The following is a 9,345-nucleotide window of genomic DNA, read 5'->3' as shown; positions in this document are numbered from 1 at the left end:
AATTACCCAATAGAAATTGCCTAAATTAGCCGTTTAAAAATAAACTGTAAAAATTCCACCCATTATCCGTCGTGTAATGCTTACAAACTGTATGTTACTCGATGGATAATGTTCAGGGAATTAACGATTAAGATTTAGACACTTCGACGGATGAGGATAAACTGTTATCCGTCGAGTTTTAAAAGATTCCAGAAAAGTAATTGATTTTTATTTGCACATAGTATATCGACGGATGACTCAACTCGATGGATAATGGTCATCCGTCGAGATGCAAATTTTGACTTAGCCAAAATTTCACTCATGACTAAAAATCAGTTAAATTTCTGGCTACATATCAACTTGCAAAATAACTCAGATAGATTCAAGAGTAATTAAGCATACCTAACTCACTTACCAACCTAGAAAATGTTGATTCATCCAGTGGCTTGGTAAATATATCTGCAAGTTGCTTCTCACTTGGAACAAAATGTAACTCTATAGTACCATTCATTACATGTTCCCTTATGAAATGGTACTTGATGTCTATGTGCTTTGTCCTTGAATGTTGTACTGGATTTTCAGTGATGGCAATTGCACTTGTGTTATCACAGAAAATAGGAATCCTCTCAACTTGCAAACCATAGTCTAGCAATTGATTTTTCATCCATAAAATCTTTGCACAGCAACTGCCAACAGCGATATATTCAGCTTCAGCTGTAGAAATAGAAACTGAATTTTGCTTTTTACTGAACCAGGACACAAGCTTGTTTCCTAGAAATTGACAAGTTAATGTTGTGCTTTTTCTGTCAATTCTGCAACATGCATAATCTACATCTGAATAACCAGTTAGATCAAAACCGGAATCTCTAGGATACCAAATGCCAAGTTTTGGTGTTCCCTTGAGATATCTGAAAATTCTCTTAATAGCTATCAAGTGAGACTCTCTAGGATCAGCCTGAAATCTAGCACATAAACATGTAGCAAACATTATATCTGGCCTACTAGCTGTTAAGTACAGAAGTGAGCCAACCATGCCTTTATAGCTTGAAATATCCACAGACTTTTTAGTAGTGTTTAGTTCAAGCTTAGTTGTAGTGGCCATGGGAGTTTTTGCAGATGTGCAATCCATTAGATCAAACTTCTTTAAAAGATCAAAAATATATTTAGTTTGACTAATGAATATTCCATCACTAACTTGCTTAACTTGTAAACCAAGAAAGTAAGTTAGTTCTCCCATCATACTCATTTCATACTTACTTTGCTTCAGTTTGGCAAACTTTTTACAAAGTTTCTCATCTGTAGAGCCAAAAATAATATCATCTACATAAATTTGAACAAGTATGCTAGAGCCATTAACATTTCTGAAAAATAAAGTTTTATCTACAGTACCTCTTGTGAAGTGATTTTCCAAAAGGAACTTTGATAAAGTGTCATACCAGGCTCTAGGAGCTCGCTTCAGTCCATAAAGTGCTTTCAGTAGATAATAGACATACTCTGGAAAATTTGGATCTTCAAAGCCAGGAGGTTGACTAACATACACTTCTTCCTCCAAATCTCCATTCAGAAAGGCACTTTTGACATCCATTTGATAGACTTTGAAATTGGCATGGGCTGCATGCGCTAAGAAGATTCTGATGGCTTCAAGTCTTGCAATAGGAGCAAATGTTTCATCAAAATCTATTCCTTCTTGCTGGAAATAGCCTTTAGCAACCAATCTGGCTTTGTTCCTTACTATTATGCCATTTTCATCCATCTTGTTTCTGAATACCCATTTGGTGTCTATTGGATTCTTTCCTTTAGGCTTGGGCACCAGCTTCCAAAATTTATTCCTTTCAAATTGGTTTAGCTCCTCCTGCATAGCTAAAATCCAATCAGGATCTAACACGGCTTCTCCTACCTTCTTTGGTTCTTCCTTTGACAGAAAGTTGCTGTATAGACATTCTTCTTGAGTTGCTCTCTTGGTTTGAACTCTAGAAGAAACATCACCAATAATCAGTTCAAAGGGGTGATCTTTTGTCCATTTCCTTGGTTGAGGTAGATTAGCTCTAGATGAAGAGACCTCAATGTTGTCCTGATGTGTGATTGAGTTTTGATTGCTAGAAACTCCCCCTGAGTTTGTGGATCTTTGATTTGAGAAAGGGGTACTTTCTATAGGTGATCTCCCTTGACTTCCTGCTCCTTTTGATAACCCGACGGATGGTGAATTTTGAGTACCGACAGATGAGGCAGGTTGTCTACCGACGGATGAAGCATTTTGTAACTCGACGGATGTTGAGTTTTGTGCTTCATTGGTGGTAGATTTGTCTGTATTATCCTTAGACACTGTTTCTTGATCACTTTCATCATCAGTTCCATCACTGACCATCTCAACATTGTCGAATTTGAGGCTCTCATGGTAATCTCCATCTTTCAGTCCTTCAATCTTTTTATCATCAAACACAACATGTATAGATTCCACAACAATGTTGGTTCTTAGATTGTAGACTCTATATGCTTTACCAACAGCATATCCAACAAAAATTCCTTCATCTGCTTTAGCATCAAACTTCCCATTTTGATCAGTTTGATTTCTCAGAATATAGCATTTACAACCAAAGACATGAAGAAAGTTTAGAGTTGGCTTCTTGTTTTTGAACAATTGATAAGGAGTCATGCATCTAGCTTGATTAATCAGAGAGATGTTCTGAGTGTAGCATGCAGTGTTTACAGCTTCAGCCCAAAAATATGTTGGTAGTTTTGATTCTTCAAGCATTGTCCTTGCAGCTTCAATAAGAGATCTGTTCTTTCTTTCCACTACTCCATTCTGTTGTGGAGTCCTTGCTGCTGAAAACTCATGCAAGATCCCATTTTCCTCACAAAATGCTCTCATGACATAGTTCTTGAACTCAGTTCCAATGTCACTCCTGATTCTTCTAACTTTGAAATCAGGATGATTGTTAACTTGCCTTATGTGATTGATGATGATTTCACTAGCCTCATCTTTAGACTTTAGGAAATATGTCCAAGAGAACTTTGAGAAATCATCTACAATTACTAGGAAAAATCTTTTCTTTGAAATTGACAATACATTGACTAATCCAAACAAATCCATGTGAAACAGTTACAGAGGCTCTTCAATTGCTGAATCAAGTTTCTTTCTGAATGATGCTTTGATCTGCTTCCCTTTTTGGCAGGCATCACACAGTCCATCCTTTGTAAACTCTACTAGAGGAATGCATCTTACTAGTTCTTTCTTTACCAGCTCATTCATGGTCTTGAAGTTTAAATGGGATAGCTTCTTGTGCCATAGCCAACTTTCATCTTGACTTGCTTTGCTGAGAAGACAAGTTACAGATTCTGCTTTGGTTGAGTTGAAGTCATCTAGGTACACATTTCCTCTTCTCACACCAGTGAGAACCACTTTGTTGTTTTGATTGTTAGTCACAACACAGGCTTCTTTGTTGAAGGTTACTGAGTCGCCTTTGTCACAAAGCTGGCTGATACTCAACAGATTGTGTTTGAGACCATCCACTAAGGCAACCTCTTCAATGATGACATTGTCCTTTGAAATCAAGCCATATCCCACAGTATAACCTTTGCTGTCATCTCCAAAAGTAATACTTGGGCTAGCTCTCTCCTTAAACTCTGTGAGCAGGGTAGAATCACCAGTCATGTGTCTTGAACAACCACTATCCAAGTACAAAAGATTCTTTCTGTTTCCCTGCACACATCAAAATCAAATCAAGTTGATTTTGGTACCCAAGTTTCCTTGGGTCCTGCCTTGTTAGCTTTCTTCTTCTGTTTCTTAGGTTTTATCTCATTTGACTTAGGAATTCCAGATTCTTCCTTAGTCAATTGGGTTGTACCTTTGAAACCACTAAATGTAACAAAATTATCATGCATGTTATGGCTAACAGGAAATGACATGCTTGGTGCAAACATGTTATTCCAATAAGGCATGCTAAATGGCATTTGAGGCATATTGTATGCAGCATAATATGGATTAGGTGCAAATAGCATATTAGCAAATTGTGCATTCATGTTTAGTGTAGGCATAGCATTAACAGGCATGGGAGGCATGGCATTCATGTTAGGAAATTGAGGCTGGACAGACATGGGAGTAGGCATGGCAGATTTGCAATTAACAGGCAAATGATTTACACTACCACACTTGACACAGATTTTTCTAGGAGCATATTTATCAGGTGTGTAGTTATTGTGTTTGTTAATCCCTACTTTACCATTCCTATTATTTTTCTTTTTAGTCTCTGTTTTTACCTCTATTTTCTCAAGTCTGTCACTTAACTGTTTGACAGTCATGTGACCAACATTAGCCTTTTTCCCTTTCTTAGCTTGACTTGACTCTCCTGAAACAAAGTTCTTGGAAACAGACCCATAATTATCATTTAGCTTGATTAATTTGGCTTTGCTAATGGGTTTGCTTACAGCCGACGGATGAGGATTTTTATCATTCGACGGATAACATTTTTTGTTATCCGACGGATAGTCCTCATCATCCGTCGAGTCTACATCTGTCAGCAACCCATCTACCAAAATAGGTTCTAGTTTCTCTTTATTCTTTTTCCAGGCTTCATCACAAAAAGACTCAATTCCTTGAACTTTGGTGATTTGAGCATGAACATCCCTGGATGTTTTCCATGCTTTAATCAACTCTTGTTCACGCTCGAGCTGCTTCTTCAAAATTTCTTCCTTTTTCAACAAGTACACAACATATGCACAACAAAGACATTTTTTATAACGGAGCTTAAGGAGAAGACGACAAGAAGTCCTATAGCACAATTCAACGAAGATGAAGAAGATCTAGTTTATTCTTGTGAATCTTTGTTCTAAGTTATAATCTTGGATGCTCATTTCTTGTTTTGTTGAACCTAATATTCTGGATTACGTACTTTGTTTATTATTTGTTTTATAAAGACTACGTTTATTATACCATGCTTTCATCGGAACCCACGTTGATGATGAGTCTGATTATGGGCTAATCGTTATCGTGGGGTTCTGGTGGATTTATTTATGGATTTATTTAGTAAATTTGTTTCGATGCCTTATTGTGTGGTGATTGTATGATAACCTAGTATTGGTTGTGCTTATTCGTCTTATGAGCGTCGCGAACTTATAAGATAGTGTGTTAATCTTTAATGAAGCGAAAGTGAATTTAAGGGTTTAGAACTTGCCATGCTAGCATAGGTTCATGTGTTATTGTTATGCATGATTCGTAGGTAATTTTAACCATCTTACTTTCCCTATATAATCACAATAGATAACTTGTGCATTAAACCATTATGTTGTTAAATTCTATAGACATATAGGGTCTCAATATAATTGGTGTCTATTCAGCTTCTATCTCTTTTGTGGATGTCTTGTAGTATGGTACTCGAATAATGAAAGTTGGCGTTTATCAGTTTCGTGTTATCTGATTAGTGTCATCACCATTACATGCTAAGGTTAAGAATGAAAAGGCTATTGAATGAAGTATTTAATGAAGTTAGAATCTCATGTTTGTGTCATATATTATTTAACTCTCTTTAATCTCTTAGTTAATGTTCTCTAGTATAACTCTTAATAGTTAATCATAGTATAATCAAAACCCAAATTATAATTCATCTTAGCATTGAATAATAGCCATATCATTGTTGCATAAGTGCATAAATCACAAGGTTAATTTAACCAGTCTCTGTGGAAACGAACTAGAAGTAATTCTATATTACTTGTGATCACGTATACTTGCGTGAATTATTAGCTCATGCTTAGCGACTAACAAGTTTTTGGCGCCGCTGCCAGGGACTCGGTGTTAACTTTTAGTTTATGTGTTTGTCATCAGTGATCGTTAAAGTTCATTGACTCGGACATTGTTACTTATCTACTCTTTTCCTTGTCGTGTTTTAGGTACTCTAGCGAGCGTGTATGCATACGCGTTCGCGGGCTCGTAAGAGAACTCTGGATCAAGCCGAGGAGGAAGTTGTTGTGATTCGAAGGGAAGTTTTTGAGAACGAAGAGAAAGTAAAAGAAGAAGAAGAAAAAGTCGAGGAACCAGTTTTAGTAGTGATGGGAGATCAAGCAGAAATTCCTAAGGCTTTGATCGACTATTCTCAGCCAAAGATCAATGATATTCAGTCAAGCATCATCAGACCAGCCATCTCGGCTAACACTTTTGAGATCAAGTCGAGCACGATTCAGATGATACATAACTCATTTCAGTTTGGGGGGTCCCCTACAGAAGACCCCAACATGCACATCAGGGATTTTATCGAGATCTGCGATACTTTCAAGTTCAATGGGGTGACTGAATATACTATCAAGCTGAGATTTTTCCCATTCTCTCTGAGGGATAAAACAAAGTGTTGGTTACAGTCTCTACCACCAGGGTCTATCACCAAATGGGAGGATCTTGCTCAAAAGTTTCTCACTAAATTCTTCCCTATGGAAAAGACCGCTGTAATTGATAAGTGGATTTTATATCTACTTGGAACTCTTCATTACAGGCTTAAGTTGGTGTTTTGGACTCAAGTTGTTGGTATTTTTGATGTGTTTTTGTGTTATTACATTTAAGGCATCAGTTATATGAAGAAAAGAGCTTTTCAAGGAAATATGCTGAAAATATATCAGAATTGTAAGCCTATGCCATTCTCAAGTTGTAGAGAATCTCGTTAGCTTTCGCGTGGGCAGTTGAATCGCCTAATTCAGATGAGCAAAACTCAAGATATGGCCAAAACAAGATTTGTCAGAAAAATTCCAGAATGTCAGCGCGGCCGTGCCAGAAGGCAGCGCCCCCGCGCCGCTAAAACATTATTTCAGCACGGCCGCGCCCAAAGACAGCGTGCCCGCGCCCAAAGACCGCGCGCCCGCACCCGGTTTCTGTCCCAGAATCCTGATTTTAGTTGAAATTGAAGATTTTGAGAGTCCTAGTCATCCTGGAGCCTATATATACTAATAAAAAGATGGTTTTAACAAGAAGGAGACCTGGGAGAGCAATAAGAAGATCTAGAGAGCATGAGACGGCTACGAAGAAGAATACTTTTGTTTTCTTTAATATAGTTGATACTTGGATGCTTTTTTCGATTTATTCTTGAACCTTAGTACTCTGATATAGTTTATTATCATGCTTTCATTGGAACCCATGGTGACGATGAGTTCAGTTATAAACTAATCGTTATCGTGGGGTTCCAACGGATTTATTTATGGACTTCTTAGTTAAATTGTTTCGATATCTTAGTGTGTGGTGATTGATTGATATCCTAGTATTGGTTGTGCTTATTCGTCTTATGTGCGTAGCTAACATATAAGATAGCGTGTTAATCTCTATTGAAGCGACAGTGAATATAGAGGTTTAGAACTTGCCATACTAGCATAGATTCATGTGTTATTGTTATGCATGATTCGTAGGTAATTTTATCCATCTTACTTGCCCTATGTAATCACGATAGATAACTTGCACATTAAACCATTATGTTTTCACTTCTTATAGACATATAAGGACTAAGCATAATTGGTGTCTATTCAGCTTCTATCTCTTTTGTGGATTCTTGGTAGTAGGGTATTCGTACAACAAAAGTTAGTGTTTACTAGTTTCGTGTTATTTGATTAGTGGCATCACCATCACATGTTAAGGTTAAGAACAATTACTTTGAATGAAGTAGTAATGAAGTTAGAATCTCATATATGTCATATATATAATTTCAACCATTCTTGTTCTCTTAGTTATAATTGTTAGTTTAATTCTTAGTTATAAACAATCTCAACTTGTTTTTTGTCTTAGCATTGGATAATAACCATTTCATTGTTGCATAGGTGCATATTCTTAAATTAACCAAAGAGTCTCTGTGGGAACGAATTTGATCTAAATCTTATACTACTTGTGAATGCGTATACTTGCGTGTATTATTAGCGCGTGTTAACGTCCTAACAAGTTTTTGGCGCCGCTACCGGGGACTCGGTGTTAATTTTTAGAGTATGTTCTTGTCATCAGTGGTCGTTAAAGTTCACTGACTCGGATTCTTTTACTTTCACGGTTTATTTGTTTGTGTTTCAGTTACTCATTACAATGGGAGATCCAGCAGCACGAACGATAGTCTTGATGGATTTTTCTCAACCCAAGATCAATGACATTCAATCTAGCATTGTCAGACCAACTATCACAGCTAATACCTTTGAGATCAAGCCTGGCATAATTCAATGGGTTGAGAATTCAATCCAGTTTGGGGGTGCTTCAATGGAAGATCCCAATATACATATTAGGGATTTTATTGAGATCTGCGACACCTTCCAGTTCAACGGTGTTTCTGAAGATGCTGTGAAGCTGAAACTATTCCCATTCTCTCTGAGGGACAAGTCTAAGAGTTGGTTACACTCTCTACCAGCTGGTTCAATTACTACTTGAGAAGATCTTGCTCAAAAGTTTCTCACTAAATTCTTCCCTATGGCGAAGACAGTTGCAATCAGGAATGCTATTACTCAATTTACGCAGCAATCGGGAGAAACTCTATGTAGAGCTTGGGAGCGCTACAAGGAGATGCTTAGGAAGTGTCCTCATCATGGCATTCCTGATTGGATGATCATCAATTGCTTCTATAACGGTTTGGGAGCACAATTTAGACCCATGCTTGATGCAGCATCAGGTGGAGCATTATGGGCAAAGAGCTATGAGGAAGCTTATGATCTAATTGAACTGATAGATGCTAATAAATATCAGTATCCAACCCAGAGATTGCCACAGAGCAAGGTAGCATGAGTTCTTGAAGTGGATACAGCTACGGTTATCACTGCTCAACTAATGGCACTGTCTATGTAGATCGATTCTCTGGCTAACTATGGTGTTAATCAGATAACCAGTGTTTGTGAGCTGTGTGCAGGTTCACATGCGACGGAGCAATGCGCTATATCTAGTAAATCAGCTCAGTTTGTGAGCAACTTTCAGAGATCGCAACAACCAGTTCCAGACACTTATCATCCTGACAACTGGAATCATCCTAACTTCAGTTGGAGCAATAATCAGAATACGATGCAACATCCATTCCCGCAGTTTGGGAACAAGCAATTCACTCCTCCTGGTTTTCAGCAACAGTATGCACCAATATAAAAAATCCAACTTTAACATCAAACTCATGGAGGTGCAGGTCTATCTTCGAATGAAAAATCTGAATTGGAGGAGTTGAGGCTTATGTGCAAACACCAGACTCTTATATGCCAAAGCCAGGCTGTTTCTATCAAGACTCTGGAGAACTAGATAGGACAAATTGCTAACGCCTTATTGAATCAACTACTAGAAATGCTTTATAGTGATACAGAAGTTCCAGGAAAGAGGGAAGCGGAAGAGCAGGTTAAGGCAATTACATTGAGGTCTGGGAAGGTTGCTGTAACACCCCCAAATCC

General features: G+C 37.7%; 1 non-coding gene across 1 annotated transcript; it reads right to left on the bottom strand.

The window, feature by feature from the left end:
- Positions 1–8,407: 8,407 nt before the first annotated feature.
- On the bottom strand, positions 8,408–8,514 carry LOC141676065 (small nucleolar RNA R71). The gene has a single exon (XR_012556675.1). It is a non-coding gene; the product is annotated as a small nucleolar RNA R71 (small nucleolar RNA).
- Positions 8,515–9,345: the final 831 nt, after the last annotated feature.

This window comes from Apium graveolens, chromosome 7, assembly GCF_009905375.1.
Source record: "Apium graveolens cultivar Ventura chromosome 7, ASM990537v1, whole genome shotgun sequence".
Classification (NCBI taxonomy): Eukaryota; Viridiplantae; Streptophyta; class Magnoliopsida; order Apiales; family Apiaceae; genus Apium; species Apium graveolens.
This window is presented reverse-complemented; position numbering and strand designations above follow the sequence as displayed.